Consider the following 19,663-nt stretch of genomic DNA (forward strand, 5'->3'; position numbering starts at 1 on the left):
GCCGGTGTTTGGATGATGCTTTGAAATTACTATGTTTAATGAATCTCATTACCCCAGTGTAATCAGTCTTAGTAGCAGCCACAGTGCAATTAAATCAAATCAAATCAAAAACTGCTTTATTCGATTTTGATTGTAAAAACCATAAAAGCACAATAGAAAAAGTTAATACACATTATCATGATTCATATAAGTACACTAAAAAGTGAGAATAAAATACATTACAAGAAATTTACAATGACTTGGAAGATTATTTTAGGTCAGTTCATTGAAGTCCTGTATCTAATTATAGTTTTTAGAAACGACGACACAAAATGCATAGTCAGTTCATCTTCCAGCATTTGTAATCTCAAAAGAGCTATTCTACATTGTCTCAATTCCCATTTTCTCATCATAGGAATTACAAATCTTTTACTCGGCAAGGTATAGAATTTACAAAAAAGTATGCAATGTAACATGGATTGAACAGAAGTATCATCACAGGGACATAATATCAAATTTTTAGGCCAGGAATTTACTTCTGGAAATGTGACCAGTCTAAACCCCCCCCCCCACCCATCAGTCTTGACCTTGTGCCTCATAGGAACAGTCCAGCCCGAACTGCCAAGCCAGATCCTCCCTGGACTGGAAGCAAGCATCTTATTACCGGTTTCGGGGTTTCACACATCATCAGCCAGGACAGCTTGACTCCAGTGGTATGGAGAGCACGGGACCCATGTCTGGGCATACCCGTCCCACTCGGAGTGACAAATGCAAAATGAACAGTTGATGGACAGACTGCAGAACAATGTCATACTTTCACCCCAGTACAGAGATCTGGGACTAAATCCATAATTTGTTGCTCACCATGCCATTCCAGTGTGAACCCAGCCATATGTAAATCAGTCTTGACCCTGTGCCTCATGGGAACAGTCCAGCTCGAACTGCCAAGCCAGGTCCTCCCTGGACTGGAAACAAGCATCTTAGGACCGGTTTTGGGGTTTCACCCCATAGCAGCCAGGATATCTTGGCTTCAGTGGCATAGAGAGTACGGGACCGACGTCTGGGCATACCCATCGCACTTGAGTTGACAAATACAAAAAGAACAGTTGAGGGACAGAATGCAGAACAATGTCATACATTCACCCCAGTACAGAGATCTGGGCTAAATCCATCATTTTTTGCTCACCATGCCATTCAAGTTTGATCCCAGCCATATTCAAATCAGTCTTTACTCTGTGCCTCATGGGAACTGTCTAGCCCGAACTGCAAAGCTAAGTCCTCCCTGCACTGCAAACAAGCATCCTAAGACCGGTTTCGGCGTTTCACCCCTCATCAGCCAGGATAGCTTGACTACAGTGGCATGAAGAGTACAGGACCCATGTCTGGGCATTCCCGTCCCACTCGGGTGACAAGTGCAAAAAGAACAGTTGATAGACAGAATGCAGAACAAAGTCATACATTCACCCCGGTACAGAGACCAGGGCCTAAATCCATCATTTGTTTGCTCACCATGCCATTCCAGTTTGAACCCAGCCATATGCAAATCTGTCTTGACCCTGTGCCTCATGGGAACAGTCCAGCCCGAACTGCCAAGCCAGAATCTCCCTGGACTGGAAACAGGCATCCTAGATGCGGTTTCGTGGTTCTACCCCTCATCAGTCAGGATAGCTGGACTCGAGTGGCATAGAGAACACAAGAAATATGTCTTGGCATACCTGTGCCACTAGGGATGACAAATGCAAAAAGTACAGTTGATGGACAGAATTCAGAACAATGTCATACATTCTCCCCAGTACAGAGATCTGGGCACAAATCGATCATTCTTTTGCTCACCATGCCATTCCAGTTTGAACCCAGCCATATGCAAATCAGTATTGACCCTGTGCCTCATGGGAACAGTCCAGCCCGAACAGCCAAGCTAGGTCCTCCTCGGACTGGAAATATGTATCCTACATGTAAGTCACCCATACAGCAGACCTTAGAGCCCTAAGGCAGGGGGCCTTATACTATGTGCATACGCTGATATGCCCTTGTGATGTCTGGTTCCATTACCAGAACATTGCAAGTGATCAGGAAGCCATCTTAAGCATATGTAATGGGCAGTGGTCATTACGAGTTACACATCTACATAATGATTTCAATAAAATATTGGTGTTTAGTATCAAACACCATGTCCTAATAGAGCCATGTGGATGCCAGTGCTGGATCTATTGTGAAACACACCCAGAGGGCACCTTAGAGGTACCCCCTAAAACCTACCAGTCACTTATTGTGCTGGCTGTCTGGCCTCTTCCAGCTTACCAACACAGAGGAGTTTCTGACCCCCTGCCTGGGACAGCCCTTGTTCTCAGAGTTCATAAACAATGCATGCTCTGGCAGGAGTTGCCCTGTGCCCATTTGGCACCAGAGCAGGTGGGTAATTAGATAGTCAGAGGTCCTGTCACACGTTCCATCCAGCCACACTCCTAAGGTGGGCCACCTCAAGTGGACATCTGAAGAAGGGTTTCACCATTTTGAAGTTGGTGAAATTAGGAACTTAGGGTATGGATTATGTCCAGTGGCCACAGGAAGTGGTCACAAAGGGGGATGTAGTCACCCCAGGAGTAAGTTGACCATTGGCTACTACCCTACACATTCCTTAATTCCCCTAAATGCAGCATCTTGGTGGCCCTATAATACTAGGAACTCAGATTTTACTACTTTGGAACTGAAGAAAGGAAAAGTAGAGCCAACATCGCAAGAACAGACTACCAGGTCCAAAATTGTTGCCAAAGCCTGCCTGGGTGCTGCTATCCCAACAATTGGAAAGAACCAACACATCCAAAAGCTATGCATCATCCTAAAGTTTAGGATGACCACCCAGCATTTCACCAACCAAGAAGCATCTTTCTTGGGGTGGAGGAGCCACTTCCCTGCAGCTGCAGGCACCAACTTTCTGAAATTGTGTCCATTGAGGGCACATCATTCCAGGAAGAGGCCACTATGGTTCCATGACGTCAGATCGGTCCCCCTACCAACGTTGGAGATGCTAGACTTTCCACGATCTACCCAACACCATTACGCTGGGCACTTGCAGAAGCCAAGGCTTGTTGCATATGCTGTCCGATGTCAACCAACGACCTGCCGACACTGGACTTCCGAATTGATGAGAGCCTCACTGAGAGTGGCTCTTCATTTTGTTTTCCTCCCCTCTGTAGGCCAACTCACAAAGTGAAATCCTCTAACTCCAGAGACCTGCCAGCCAAAACATCTCTGCACCAGAACCCCACGGTCTGAGTCTGACCCAACTGATGGTGTCGCCTTGCTCCACAGAGCATCACGAGCTAAGCCCACCACTTGGTTCTGCTGAACTTGTCCCAAAGTCCCCACGTGGAGCCTTTCTTTTACAGGTACTTGTCCACCGTCTTTAACTTGTAGCACTCAAGGCTACCGATGCGACCGGCTCCTCTGCACCCCAACACACCAGGGCAGGTAAATCTGAACTGCTGGTATTTTCTTGGAACGTGGCCCCTAAGAACCTCAAGTCCCAAAAAATACCCTAAAGTACTGCTTGTAAATAACTGTATGCAGTATATGCTTCTCTCGTAGGATAACGTTATTTCATTTGAGGCTCTTACCTCCAAAAACGTTATTTGATTATTTTATTGTATTGTTATAAAAACCTATATCTCTGAAAGTACTTACCTGAGTCTGATGATTTGGATGTATAAAACAATATACAAATCTATGTTATTTCTCTAAATTGGTCTCAGATTTCATATTGAGTGTATGTCTAATTTATTGACACTTTTCGCACAACACATGCTCAACACTCCCCTTTGATAAGCCTAAGCTGCTTTACCACAAAGAGAGCATAAACCAAATAAAGGATGTCTGGACTATTTGCATGGTCTACCCCTACATTAGTACTCTAAATAAATGGTGAGCTTCCTACAGTATATACATCTCATGCTTTAAAACGTAAATCAAATGCAAAGCCTAACTTGCTTATTACTATTGTCCAGTGTATCAACTGCAGTTCTTCTCTAAATACTTAAATTTCCTATTTTCAATCTCTTGACCCTCTAACTCAATTATTTGAAACCTGCCAACTCTCCACTAATCAGGATTCCGAGTTCTACACTTCACTGAAATGACAAGCACTCGCTAACTGCATCAGTATGGCACGTCAAAACCACCTTTGATCCATCCTCATACACTTTGATATATGTGGGTGCTTTTGACACTCTCAACCACCCTCTTTTACATTTCACTCTAAATACCCATGGTATTTCATGCTCTGCTATAATTTCCCTTCTACCTCTTTGGCTTGTCCATCAGTACTGAGTTACAATCACTGGTCACGCCACACAGACTAAGTTTGTTACTCATGTGCCTTTTGTGAATCCCTTCCAGCTACCTTGTTGACATCATATCATATTTTGGGTACTCTTAGCACCTACGTGCAGACACCCAAATTTTCTCTTCCATAGTTTTTATTCCTTCTACATTCATATATTTCTGATGGTCTTACTGCCATTTGTCATTATATATTGAACTCATCTGAGAGAGAGCTCCCATACGTTCCCTCTTCCCTATGACTGCATATCCTCCCAGTTCTATTAACTCCCACATCTGCAAGTACAAAATCTCTAGCATTTCTGATGCTGCAGTGGAAATGTTTTATAACTACCACAGCATCAGGATATCACATTCTAAGTACATCAAATACTTTTTAAAGAAAACATTGACCAAACTATTGATTTACAGCAATCCAGACTATTGCAATGGCTTTTCATGGGCCTTACTCAACTACCCTTGCGCTTTGTGATACACTCTTAAACTTAACCACTAGAGAACTATATTGTAGCCCTAGAAACAATCCCCTTCATACAATCAGCAAACATGTAGCTGTCTTTAAGTTTCCACTAAGAATCAGGCCCTTATTTCTTATAGTAGTCTCCAACATCATTGTTTTTACATCCCCAGGTTAGGTTCCATATAGTTCATACCAAATAGTCCAGCATATTGCTTCTGAACTTCTTTTTCGGCCTGAGAGGATTTAATTTGAGGCTCCAGACCTAGAGATTAAACTTCTCTCTTTTTTTAATTGTTTTTTATTAACGTTGAAAGGAATAAACATCAGGTACAAAATATATCAATGTAAACAATAATTTCTTAAATACTGCTAAGATGAGATTTCTGCTTAGTAATGAATATTTACCTATCGAGAAAAATAAAAGGGCAAAGCACGCAAATACAGGGAGTTGCAACTTCGGAGTTACTGCAGTAATGCCATGCATTCTATCTGACATCCCTGAAGTGCACAGCAATGGCATAACTAAAAAAACAAAAGAACCCGCATATGCTAACAGCCATTTTCCATTATCCCCCATGTGCCTTCAAAGTTACTCATGGAACGAATCCCTCCGGTCCTAGCTAAGGCCATCTCCCTTTCATAAATCTCCCTAATGACTGCTCACCTTGCTATTGTCCTTGGAGGAGTTATAGAAATCCATTCCCGAGCAATACACTATCGAGCAGTGACTACGATAATGGAAAAAAGAGATCTTAAACCCAAATCTAACTCGGACTTATAACCAAGCATGATTTCGCTTTCCGTTAATTGAAGGTCTAAGCCAAATTGCATCTTTGTGATCGAACCCACCTCTTTCCAATACAGATACAGTCTTAGGCAGTTAGCAAACATATGCAAAGTATCTGCAACAACCAAACCACATATAGGGCATTTGCCCTTATCCCACATCTCCCTTCTCTTACTCCAAGGCCAATTAGCTATTCTATCGGGAGTGTAGTATAGTATACATATGGTCAGAATTCCTACAATTTTAAACTAATATACTATAGAGACTCATTCAAAATTCCTAATGCAGTATTAATATCCAAGGGAGTAATCTCCCTTGACAGGAGGATGCTCCATTTAGCTGCTAGATTTGAGATATCATAGACAAGATATTGGCACGGTATCTGGTAAGTACCGCTGATTGATGACTTCTGGGAAACCGAATGCAACCATGACATGAAGTCAGAGCTGCATCAGTGCCCTACAGATATTTAAAGAAAAGCCACTGAGGAAGATCAAATGAAGTTTGCAGGTCTTTCAATGTTCGGAATCCATTAACATCGTAAAGATGCCCTAGCTGATCCAGCGCTATGTTAGCCATAATCCCACCAATGCCATCATAAAAGATTTCCAGAAGTGACTGGTTCCCCCAAAGGGGGTGGCTGGTGTGGACCTGAGGGAGAGAACACTTAGATAGCAGTTCTCGCCAGATTTAGACAGTATCCCTGACCTTATTGAAACACCCTTTTTTTTATATAGTTGGGCTTAGGTATACTGTACAAAAACCTGCTGTTGGTTCCAAGTGCAAAATAGTAATATAATCTTGGCGGCCTAAAAGCAACAAAGTATGTAAGCGTCCCACAAAGAGAGGCCTAATAATATATTGTGAATTCTGGGAGCTGAACTCCCTGTTTATTAGGAAATGTAAGACATTTTATCACCGACGTGGTTGTCTGCAACCCCAGGTGAAGGTACAAATTACTCCTTCTAGGTTCCTAAAGAAATAATTTGGAACTCATAGAGGTAATGCTCAAAACAGATATAAAAATGTGGGTAGTATATTCATGTTAACAATATTGCATTGATACTTATGAGTAGTTTGTGCCAATTCTTAAAACTTTTGATAACAGTCTGCAGCAGAGTCTCATAGTTTAATCCGATTAATTATTCCACTTTTGGAGAAAACTGAAGCCCCAGATAGGTAGCTACCGTAAAGGCTCCCAGGATCACCGTACTAAGTTGTCCGCTGAGAAGAATTTGTTTCTTACTTATGTTGAGCTTATATCCAGAAAAAGCGCATAACTTATTAGCCTCAAATTGAATAATATCTATGGCATTTGCCAGATCAGAGAAGAAAATGGATATGTCATTAACATAGGCCGTTACTTTTAACTGGCAGCAGACTGATCACTTTAGGAGTATATGCATGTTTTAGAGTAGTGATCATATAAATGGAACTATATAAAGTACAAAAAGTAATGGAGAAAGAGGGCACCTTATATACCTTATATACTGGGACACCCTGGCGGGTGTCCCAGTATATCGAAAAAGAAGTAGACTGTAATTGTGAATAGACCAGTTTGCCTTTGGTTTGTTATATAGAGCTTATACCCATTTGTGGTACCGACCACTCAACCCATAATCCGCCAATGTAGCCCATAGACAGTTCCAGGCAACTCGATCAAATGCCTTCTCGGCATCCAGCAGCACCATCCCCATTTCTAATCCTAGCTTCTTTGCTACATCAAAAGGTACTATAGCTGTGTTCACATGGGTTGTAGTGTCTCTATCTGGGATAAACCTGTGCTGCTGGTTTGACACAAGTTCTGACATAAAAGATGCGAATCGGCCAGCCAAGAATTTAGCAAAGACTTTTACATCCGCGTTTATAAGAGAAATGGGATGGTATGATCCACATTCTTCTGGAGTTTATTCTTTTTGAGAAAAAAGATAATATTTGTCAATTTCCCAAATCCTTGACTTTCTCCTTAAGGATAGTAAGCTGACCATCATGCATCTTGATTGTGTTGGCTGACGTTGCAGAAGACATGTTCACAACGCACTGCTGTTGGTCTGCTACATCACAAGACAGTGTTGCCACTTTAACATTCACCTCTGGTGGGGCTTGTTGTATTAAAAGATTATCTGCTCTAGATTGCACATAATGCTCCTGTGTCTCTGCCCTTTGGTCTTTAAGAGCCTGTAGAATTTTGGATAAGAAAAGTTCATTTGTGCAACTGATTCTGAACATCCAATCAGCACTTGTTATGGTCACCAAAACTGTTGTGTACATCATTCTGTCCCTTCCACCTTTTCTAAACCACAACTCAAACATTGTCCTACAGAAAATGAGCCAGTTTTAAAACACTAAAAATATATCACTTGAACAATGAAGGTTATGGAAGTTAGCAATTCTGAAGGTGACTACACATTGTAAATAAAGAGAAAAAGTTACTGGTGCTCACTGTTTCCAAGCCATCCTATCTGAAAAAAACATTAACTCAGTGAAATATTGGGTTAAATTAATTCAATTTACAAACAGCTGGTACATAAAGTAGGCACCTGACTCCTTAGTGTGCCAGAAAAGACGATCAAGACACAGCCCATGCTCTGTGTCGTACTGCCTGAGAACCTTTTTTAGAGGGCACTTCAGTAGTTAATTTCAGGCAAAGCAGCAGAGATAAATGTATTTCAAAGCACAACCCCCACATGGAGCTGTATCACAATCATAGCCCTAGGTATTGTAGGTGCGCAGGAGGGGATAGTGTGCACTTTTTGACAAAATCATACTATCTGAAGCATGTGCTCTAAGTCAGTAAAATTTAATCTCACACAAGAAAATGGAGCATGAGCTTCAGTTAAATTTGGTTCATCACTTATAGGACATAATGCACTAGTGCCCCTAAAATGTTTAAATCGGATTAGAGGTTTGTTATCCAATGGATGGAGGCTTAACACTCATATGTTAAAAAAAGAGAAAAAAATTGTTATAAATCACTGTTGAAGTATGTTTCACTGTCTCTAGCACTGCACATTCAAATCTGTTAGAACCTTTTAAAAAAAATGAACACTTCATTGTGGCCCCAGAGGGCACAGTCATATTTTGTTTGCAGTATGTCATAAACCTCAATCATTTTAGGGTATTTCACATCAAAACCTACGAGACATTCTGATATGCCTTACCACCATGGTATTGTCACAGGCTTCAACTCTATTCATGTGCTGGGGGCATTTCTTGATCCCAAGATGGTCATTCCTAGACAGACAATTGCTATCACCACTTCAGTTATTTCTGCCACCACAACCATTTTTGTCTTCTTCTCCTAAATTACCCAATTTTTCCTTGGAAATATTTGAGTTAAGGTATTTCCTCTAGCATGTTAGAATGTCATCTGTAGCTCTTTTTATCTACCTCATTGAATGCAGAAATTAGTTACTCAATCATTTATGTAAATTAACGAATCAACCTCCGATTGACAAGCACATCATCGCTGTACTTATTTTGCTATAAGAATTTGTTAATATGCAGCATAAACAACTGTGGGAAAATACCCCCCAGAGGACAGATGTGTTGAATGTAACAGTTGTTTATTTTACTCCACCAACACCCTTGCCTGATACAGTAGTGGCGTCAGTCTATAGGTTTTTTATCATTCTGATTATTCACCAAACCTGCTCAAAGCAGTCATGTAGACATAGATTTCCTAAATACCTATTATTAATACTCGGTGAAAGACTAAGATCATTCAATACAATGCAGTCCTTTAAAGCCCACCTGTCGTGTAGTTCCTGTAGTACCCATGCAGGACCTGCATGTCTGGATAAGATAAACTGTAGGATTGGTGGCATACTAACTGTGAGCACCCCCACTGAGAAATGTTAGCCTTTTTGTGTTTAAGCTAGCTCACAGTGCTACTAGTGTCTCCTCTTATCAGGGAGAGATTAGTTTCTGGAAACCTTAGAACATGACAACCCTGATCCTTCAAGACCGTGGAAACAATGTACTAATTTTCGCTCAGTCACTCGTGCTCATTGAGTTTACCTCAGAGATACACAGAAAAAACAGTCTGACCATATCAATAAGGGTTTATTGAACAGTTGTTATTCTCGTGTAAAATATATGAGCTGCAACAACCATTAGACAGTAGCAGAGTTATATGATTAGCAGTACTGGGAATATAAAAGGATAGTACAGTCCTACCATTTTGCAAGTAGCATGAATAAATACATGAATATAAAATGCACGATAAAAGTGTGCGTACTCCTATGATGCCGCTCTAGATGTACCTAAATGTGCCTAGCATGTGAGTAGGTGTAAAGCCAAGAGTCCCTCTAGGATTTAGTCCAACCCCATTACCTGAAGTGTGAGAATGTTGGAGCCCTTCTTGGTCTCTTTCACATTTTAGACGTTATATCAGCAAACCAAGTCCACACTGTGGCACTGTTCATAAACGAGGACATTTATATGGTAGTTTGTTCTAGACATATATATTTACAATTTTGAATCATATGGGTTTTCGGGAGGTCATACTATTCAGGATCAGGGTACTATATTGTTATCCCATGACCCAGGTTAAAACTGGAAGTTTTATCTGATTACTGGTGGATCAACAGGGGAACCAGGCAAGGCTGCCTTGTCTCTCCACTCCTTTTCTCCCTTGCTAGAGTCAGGGCCTGGTCATTGTGGGCTGAGAAACTCCATCTAACTGGATGCTGAAATGTACTTGGCTGACATGGCTATGGACCAGGTTCTGATGCTTGATACTGTTCAAACCTTTGGGGTTCAGTCTAGCTTGATACTCACCCAGGTCAAATCTGTATATTCTCAGTGAAGGATACATAGGCTTTGGGAAGTCCATTGGTTTTTACATATAAAGACAATTACCCAATGCCAGGGCTACAAACCTAGATAGAGTGCTGGCATGCCTCAGGCCTTCCTCAGCGTTCTGAAGGAAACTCCTGCAGTGTCTGATGAGACACATAGCACTGTCAAAAATGGTGGCCTTCTGATACCTCCTATACTTATTCTCTCTCCTGTTGTTACCATCACATAGACCCTTTTTCTGTGGCCTATATAGCTGGTTGTTGCAGAGTTTATAGATGTTATTTCTCCCAATGGACGGCAGATCTGGGGACACCTGATTCTGATACTTATTATTTTGTAGCACAACTCCAATGCGTCCTATATGTAATGCATGCACTCTTGCAGTATGGCGCAAGGGTGTCTGCATTGGGGCTAGGCTGCACAGTGTGCCAATGCTTGGAGAGAACGGAAGTGCACCGAACCTTGGAAGATATGCCACATTTCTGCCCTCTTCCCTTCAAGTAACAGATCAAGTTGCCTTTCTAAGTTGCCTGCATGAAATATTAGTAAATCTGCCCCATAACAAGAGCTCCTACACATGAGGGGGCATGTTTTCTATTACTTTCATGCAAGGTGGCCCAGCAATGGAAATTGCCGCACTGCAAAAATGCTCCAAATTTACAAAGATGTGGACCATTTCTGCTCTCTCCTTGCCCTAGCAATCCCTTTACTGCCTAGTTCCGAGCAGGCCCCCTTGCACTGGTGCAGGAAGGCATTTCTTCCTGAACAAACACAAGCCTTAGAGGTATATCCATCTTTCTGTGGAATAATGCAGCTCACACGAAAACATAACAATATTTCTCCTAGTTAAGCCTGTGTCGGATTGACACACCACTTTGACGCGAATCCGGGTTTACAGGTCTTTTTTAAATCTTGGTTTGCCTCAAAATACTGGGGTGGATGCAAGGGAACACCCACACTCTACCCATTTGAAACCTACAAATGGAAAGTTACATAAGGCAGTGTGATTCGCGGTGCTACTTTGTATGTACTAAACCACACAAAGTGGATTTGCATGACGTAGTAAATACCAAAAAGGATTTTGCATCACTATTGCACCACAAAAATGACACAACCCGACTAAAAATCATAGTAAATCTGCGAAGAGCTGCTTCAGTGGAAAGCATGGCCTGGTGTCTACAACTGCAGGATATCTACCAAACATTGTAACTTCTATTGGTGATTGTTTTGCCGGTGTTTGGATGATGCTTTGAAATTACTATGTTTAATGAATCTCATTACCCCAGTGTAATCAGTCTTAGTAGCAGCCACAGTGCAATTAAATCAAATCAAATCAAAAACTGCTTTATTCGATTTTGATTGTAAAAACCATAAAAGCACAATAGAAAAAGTTAATACACATTATCATGATTCATATAAGTACACTAAAAAGTGAGAATAAAATACATTACAAGAAATTTACAATGACTTGGAAGATTATTTTAGGTCAGTTCATTGAAGTCCTGTATCTAATTATAGTTTTTAGAAACGACGACACAAAATGCATAGTCAGTTCATCTTCCAGCATTTGTAATCTCAAAAGAGCTATTCTACATTGTCTCAATTCCCATTTTCTCATCATAGGAATTACAAATCTTTTACTCGGCAAGGTATAGAATTTACAAAAAAGTATGCAATGTAACATGGATTGAACAGAAGTATCATCACAGGGACATAATATCAAATTTTTAGGCCAGGAATTTACTTCTGGAAATGTGACCAGTCTAAACCCCCCCCCCCCCCCTCCCCCCCCCCTGGAATCGTGTCAGTAGCCTGCGAGAATAACAACTTTGCATCTGAATCAAGTATGGCTGAATCCCCTGTCCTTGGAGGATCAAATGATTCTCCATGACTGAGGTCTTACGTTTCTCTGCCGGTCAACGTTTATTCTCTAAGAAGAGCAAACAAATTTCTTTCAGCTTCTTCCTTGAAACAGTCTCTAGGCAACTGGGGGAATCAAAATATTTAGGGTGTCCAATGTCATTAGATAGTTTCTTTACATACATAATCCAGGAGATTCTGAACCCCCCTGCAGATTAAGACAGTCCATAATTATATCTTTATTTAAACCTGTTTCATCAGTGGACCATACCTTGTGCCATAAAAGAAGAGAATTAACTTTGATAAGGTCTGAAATATAATGTAAACCTAGTTCCTTGTGGCACACATAAGTAGAAGTGGACCCTGGGGCAGCTAATAGATAACGGAGAAATGCATTCTCCCAGAGCTGTACGTTGTGAGTTTCTGTTATTCCCCATATCCATGCCCCGTATATCGCCATGGAGACACATTTAGATTTATATATGTCCACTAGCACTGGCATAGGTCGCCCCCCAACTTATTGGCAAAATTTCAGATGGCCCGCCGAGGACCAGGTCCCTTTTTTATCTAAGTTAATGCCCAGGTATGAAAATGTATCAGTTGTGTCTATTTTTGTATTTGAGAGGACGATTTTGCATGTAGAAGTTCTTTTAGTGGTGCAGCACATAGTAAATGTCTTGCTTATATTTATTTTTAGACCTCTATCGATCATATACTTAGAGAATTTGGTAAGCGATCTTTGAAGGCTGACTTGGGTCCGTGCCATAATTACTGCATCGTCTGCATATAATAAAATGGGGACTGGGGTATTCATGACTTGGGGGTAATCCTGCTTATCTTGAATGAGGTGGGAAGCTACACTATTTATGTATAAGTTAAACAGAAATGGTGCGAGTATACAACCCTGTCTGACTCCTTTGTTTATGCCAAACTTAGAGGTGCACTCGCCCTGATTCCCAAGCCGTACCCTTGCCCCAGCCCCCCAATATAACTCCTTAATAAAGATCAGCAGATTTGGTTCTACGCCCATTTGCAGTAATATGGTCCAGAGTTTATCGTGATTTAAACAGTCAAAGGCCGAACTTAGGTCGACGAATGTTAAAAATAATTTGTCCTTTTTAGCCTCAACATACTTGGCTATGATCAGCGCTAAATTCAGACCTTGCTCTGTTGTACCAAGTCCTGCCCTAAACCCGTATTGGAACTGTGACAGTATGCCTTTATCTTCCACCCAAAGTTGTAATTTATTAAGTATGACCCTCCCGGCAACCTTCATGAGTGAATCTAATAAAGATATTGGACAATAGCATTTTGGTTCGTTGCGATCGCCTTTCTTAAAAATAGGGACCACGATAGCCTCTTGCCATGTGGGAAAGAACCCATATTTATTACAACTATTTAGGACGTTAGTTAAAAGTGGGGCCCATAGCTCGGTGTTAAATTTATATATATCTACTTGCACCCTGTCCGGTCCTGGGGCTTTCCCTGCGGCACTATCATTAATGGCAGTTTGGACTTCCACCAGTGAAAATGTTATGTTTATTGGGAATGTTTCCTGGGACACAGTGTAATCTCCTCCAGTTTCATTTGGTCTTACGCTCTCAGTTGGGTCATCTGCCTGATAAAGCTCTTTAAAATATTTGACCCATCTATCGTCGGTGATTGACACTTCTATCGTGTCAATTACCCTATCTACCTAAAAAGGAGCATTTACAGCCTCCCAAAAACCAATATTATCTTTAATTAGGCAGGCTTGATGTAACGCCTGCCAGGCTTCCTGTTTCAATTGGCTCTTGCGGTTTTTAACTGCACGTTGGTATGCATTTCTGTCGAGTCTTACTTCAGCCACATTTCTTGGTTCACTTTTTAGCATCATCAGTAAGTGAGCATGGACCTTACTGCAATCTGAATCGAACCATCCCTCCGTCTTAACTTTACCCTGTTTCAGGGGCCCTGTGAGGAGTTTTCGTATTTCTTCAGAAATTCTGAGGAAAGCGTCAGTAACTGGGGCATATTCACCAGTCGCAGTTAGACATGTTTCGAATTCCTTATGTTTGTTTTTAAAAAGGGTTTCAAAGAAGGCCACAGGCTCTACTTTATTCCACTTTATAGCATATCCATTCGTCTTTGCAAGGCTTAGTTTGTAACTATATAAGTTTTCTATTAAATTGTTTTTTTTTTTTTACTCCCTGCAAAAGAGAGGTATAGGCTATTTGGAAGGTGATCGCTCATTGCCATGTCACATGCTTTATAGGTAAGGACATGACAAAAATACCGGTTAGATATCAGAGCAAAATCTAAACTGATTTACATCCCCTTCCAATGAATGTTGGCTCAAAGGGGACCGGAGGAGAGCATAATTCATTTGCGAAGCCCAAATCTAGTTGGAAAATCAGATCATTAAGGTAATTGCCCAGAGTCGTATGGGAGAAGTGTGCACGGGGATCGTCTCTGCCTGTACCCAGACCACAAATGCCTAAGTGACTGCGGGCATAAAAAACAATTGAAGTCGCCCACCCATATAACACATATATCCCCAGGCTGTTTTTCTTCAATACTCTTAATGGTTTGGCATCCTCTAAAACCTTACTTATTTCCACTTTCGAGATGTTATTATAGAAGTTTATCATAACTATTTTTTGGTTACCCTCATCAGTCATCTGCAGTATCTGATAGTATTCAGACTCTGTATCAGATTTTACTATCAGATCATTCGAAAGGTTTGATACATAGATGCAAAGCCCCGCTTTATTCCTTCCCCTTATCGACCGGGTAGCAGGGGTGTGGAAAGTACGGTAGCAATTAACATGTATGGCCTCCCTTGCCCAACATTCCTGTAGGCAAATAATTGAGAAATCCTGCATAAAGGATAAACAGCCAGGGTCCCTTGTCCTAACGGACAGCCCTGCAATGTTCCAAGACATCAGTTTGATGCTATTATCCAGCTCTATGTTATTAATGTTTATGCTATCAGTTGTTTGTGAGGGAACATCTCCTGGTAAGCTTCCAACTTTACTATACCGTGCCAGTGGATACAGGCTATGTTCTCTGGCCTGTTGGTTGTTTTCCAGAGGTTCTTCCCTTGCTAATATTTTTGGAATTATATGCAACTTACAAGGGAAATCGCCCTTATAGTGCAATTAATAAATATACCATTAAGTTATCTGCCCTGGTGTTGAAATGAGAACAGCTTTCTCTCGAGGCTCTGTCACTAGCTCCTAATTAATGCCGCCTTTCTTAGGCTCCTCGATGCTAATCAGAGATGCTGCCTGAATTTGGTATTACTCAGTATAAATATCAGCAGATATTGCACTCACAAGAGCTGTGCTGAAGGGATAGATAATGCAGTTCTCTTCCTAATCTTGAAGCATGATGAGGTGAGTTTAGGACTTTATATTAGGCCTTTCGAATTTTTTTTATAATTTACCCAAAGGCAATTATGCCGCATTCCTGAAAAAGTATGTAAAATATGCTCAAAACACATACATGGCATTTTTCTCATTTTGCGCATGAAATGTGTATTCACGTTCTTTCTTAGATGTGACGATGAATTTTGCATTAATAAAATAGCAAACCCTCGTGCGTGACACGAAAGACAGCCGCTTAGGTTTTTTTATTCGCATTATTCTTGTGCTCCAGCGATAGGCTGTTGACCCTTTTTTTGGTATTTTGTGTAACGTGTACTGCAAATATGATACAAGCTAAGCAATGTCAAGCCGGTGTCAACAAAATTTCACCCTGTTCTACTGTATGCCATCCATTCCTTTCTACTGCTATGAATTTGGTCAAAGTCCCAGCTATATGGACTATCTAACATTGTAGGCCTTTTGTGGACCAGATCATGTAAATTTGAACTGGGAGATTTTCCGCTAAAAGTAGCAGATTCTGCGCTAGTGTATTGAGATATTTTACCCAATATTTGCACCAGCCAGCTTGTGCAAAATGTTGTTTTCCACTGCACTGGGATACCCACGTCATTGGCAATTGCCAAGCAATAATAAACAATTTTTCGGCACATAGGCACAATATATTGGCACTGTTGGAATTTGTCTGATCCAGCCACGGGAATTAGAGAGCAATACCATTTAAAGATTGGGCAGTGTGATCAACAACACGGCTTCAGAAGAGTTTCACCGGTGTAAGGACAGTGTAGAGCATTAATAAGGCATTCAGGTCTGTTCACAGTCATGTGCTTAGAACAGGGTGTTTTTTTCAGCTGTCGAATTGCAGGAGAAACAGATCCCTTAATTTTTCACTTGAAAATTTGACTAAATTATCTCTAGAATTATGTGAAAAATTCAGAAAAAAGTGAACTTTGTGCACTAATAAACACAATGAACTGGTGCTTTCACAAAACAGCGTGTACAAAAAATCCCCCCCACCCCCACCCCTGCACATGCACCTACGACACAAAATCTTTGCAAATTGGCACAGGTGCCAGGTTGCAAGGTGTTGTAGGGCGTAAGCACCACCAGTAACTTATAAGGGGCCAAGGTCTGGGCAGGTCCTTTCATACTGTTTACAGGATGAACGTGCACATGGTTCATGTACTGCCAGGGGCCCTCCTTCAGAAAGACACGTTTGAAAAGAGAGAGCAACATTTCTAAAGGTTACTTAGGTGACGTGTCAGAGAGATACAAGGCTGCAATTCGAAGCCACCTTTAGAGCCAATAATTATCCCATTCAAGGCAGAACATTTGCTTTTACGTTTTAAAAACTGCTTTTTTACATGCGCCATACAAATGTTTTAAAATGTATTTTTGACTTATTCATAAGATCAACTCCTCCATTACCTGGAAAATACACATCTCAGTCATATTAGTAAAATAATATAAATGTTATTTGCACATTTCTATTTGGTATAATATCTTGCTTATTTATTATTGTGCTCCAATAGTCAGAAGGTTTATTCGTTTAGGAACTAATAAAACAAATGATGATTGCAGTGAGCCACCCGGCCCCTGCGCGGGAACCCCTGACCCCACAACCATGCACGCAACCCTGGAGCCAATGGCAGGCCAGAGGGTATAATTCTATGGGCACGAGCCCGCTCAGGGTCTTCAGCCCGCAGTGTTCAGTCATGTGTGCGCCTCACGTTTGTTCCTTGCCAGCGCTAGCCATCTACCAGGCCAGCACTAAAATAATCCCTGCATGTGGTTTATTTATGAAAATACGCCCTGTGAACCTAGAATTTACATATGTAATACATATTGTAATTTCTATGACTGTATGCTGGGCACATTACGTTTGTGACCATCCTCCTTAGGATGAAGTGCCAAAGATACACATTGCGTATGCTACTTTTACCATCTTTCGGGTACGTTTTTTTTGCGGTGTTATATAGTGCAAACTCGACCCGAACGTATCAGAGCGCTTTACGTGAGCACCAGTTGCATTACAGACGGACATCTTCATTTTTTGGCACGGGGAGATTAGGTGATTTGTCTATAATCACAGAATGTTTGAGCTTCCTGCTAGACCCAAAACTGGTTCCCCAGCTTCAAGGTAGTCCACTCTAGCCATTAAGCCAGTACTGGGTGCCACTCGTTTTGCTGACTGTGTTTCTGCTTCCCCTTTCTGAGGAGCTACCGCGACTGGAGTCGCTTTCACCGCGCTTTACACCGCCGAGAGGCTGAGACCCTGAGAAGTGCTCGTGGCCGCAGAGGAGGGTGAGGCGCCGGCCCCGGGACTGCGAGGACCAGCATACACCAACTACAGCTGGTCCTCTTCCCGTGTGCAGCCGCGCCCCCTCCCAGTGCCACGCCCCCAGCTGAGCCCTTAACTTCTCGCGGCACCCGCTGCGCGGGTGCCACTCGTTTTGCTGACTGTGTTTCTGCTTCCCCTTTCTGAGGAGCTACCGCGACTGGAGTCGCTTTCACCGCGCTTTACACCGCCGAGAGGCTGAGACCCTGAGAAGTGCTCGTGGCCGCAGAGGAGGGTGAGGCGCCGGCCCCGGGACTGCGAGGACCAGCATACACCAACTACAGCTGGTCCTCTTCCCGTGTGCAGCCGCGCCCCCTCCCAGTGCCACGCCCCCAGCTGAGCCCTTAACTTCTCGCGGCACCCGCTGCGCGGGTGCCACTCGTTTTGCTGACTGTGTTTCTGCTTCCCCTTTCTGAGGAGCTACCGCGACTGGAGTCGCTTTCACCGCGCTTTACACCGCCGAGAGGCTGAGACCCTGAGAAGTGCTCGTGGCCGCAGAGGAGGGTGAGGCGCCGGCCCCGGGACTGCGAGGACCAGCATACACCAACTACAGCTGGTCCTCTTCCCGTGTGCAGCCGCGCCCCCTCCCAGTGCCACGCCCCCAGCTGAGCCCTTAACTTCTCGCGGCACCCGCTGCGCGGGTGCCACTCGTTTTGCTGACTGTGTTTCTGCTTCCCCTTTCTGAGGAGCTACCGCGACTGGAGTCGCTTTCACCGCGCTTTACACCGCCGAGAGGCTGAGACCCTGAGAAGTGCTCGTGGCCGCAGAGGAGGGTGAGGCGCCGGCCCCGGGACTGCGAGGACCAGCATACACCAACTACAGCTGGTCCTCTTCCCGTGTGCAGCCGCGCCCCCTCCCAGTGCCACGCCCCCAGCTGAGCCCTTAACTTCTCGCGGCACCCGCTGCGCGGGTGCCACTCGTTTTGCTGACTGTGTTTCTGCTTCCCCTTTCTGAGGAGCTACCGCGACTGGAGTCGCTTTCACCGCGCTTTACACCGCCGAGAGGCTGAGACCCTGAGAAGTGCTCGTGGCCGCAGAGGAGGGTGAGGCGCCGGCCCCGGGACTGCGAGGACCAGCATACACCAACTACAGCTGGTCCTCTTCCCGTGTGCAGCCGCGCCCCCTCCCAGTGCCACGCCCCTCACTCCCAGCTCCACTTCTTAATCCGACCCAGGAACGCGCCTCGCGGAACGCGCCCGGGGCGAAGACCGGGCAAAGAGCGGGCCGTTTGAGGCCGTTCGAGGACTGAGAGACTGGGCTGGGCCACACCCCCTGTAAGTAGCTACCCACATCACACAAACACTGCTACCTCTGTATTTTAGCATTATTTATTATCCCCGTAAGAACTTTATTTATTTCCGTGATTTTACAAGCGATAAAATGGTAGTTACGAGGGGGAAAAAGACTCTACCCCCAGGGAGTGTTGGAAGCCTAGTGGGCCCCATGGACGATTTTATTACAAAGGCCAACACGTTCATCGATCAAAGCATCTCCCTCATGGAAAATAGAGTCTCACTAGACCTGGAATTTGCCAAACGTTCCTCTCTGGGAAACTTAGCCCAAGCTAGAACCCCTGTGCCAAACACTAACACCAAGGCATCAGGGACTATATGTGAAGGCAGACGTAGCCTGCCAAACAATGTAGATCTCTCAGTATCGGAGCTGGCAGACTCTCCTTTGGGGTCAGAGTTAGAAAAGACACCAGAGCTACCTCCCCAATCACCCACCCAATTA

Source organism: Lissotriton helveticus, chromosome 8 (assembly GCF_964261635.1).
Source record: "Lissotriton helveticus chromosome 8, aLisHel1.1, whole genome shotgun sequence".
Taxonomy (NCBI): domain Eukaryota; kingdom Metazoa; phylum Chordata; class Amphibia; order Caudata; family Salamandridae; genus Lissotriton; species Lissotriton helveticus.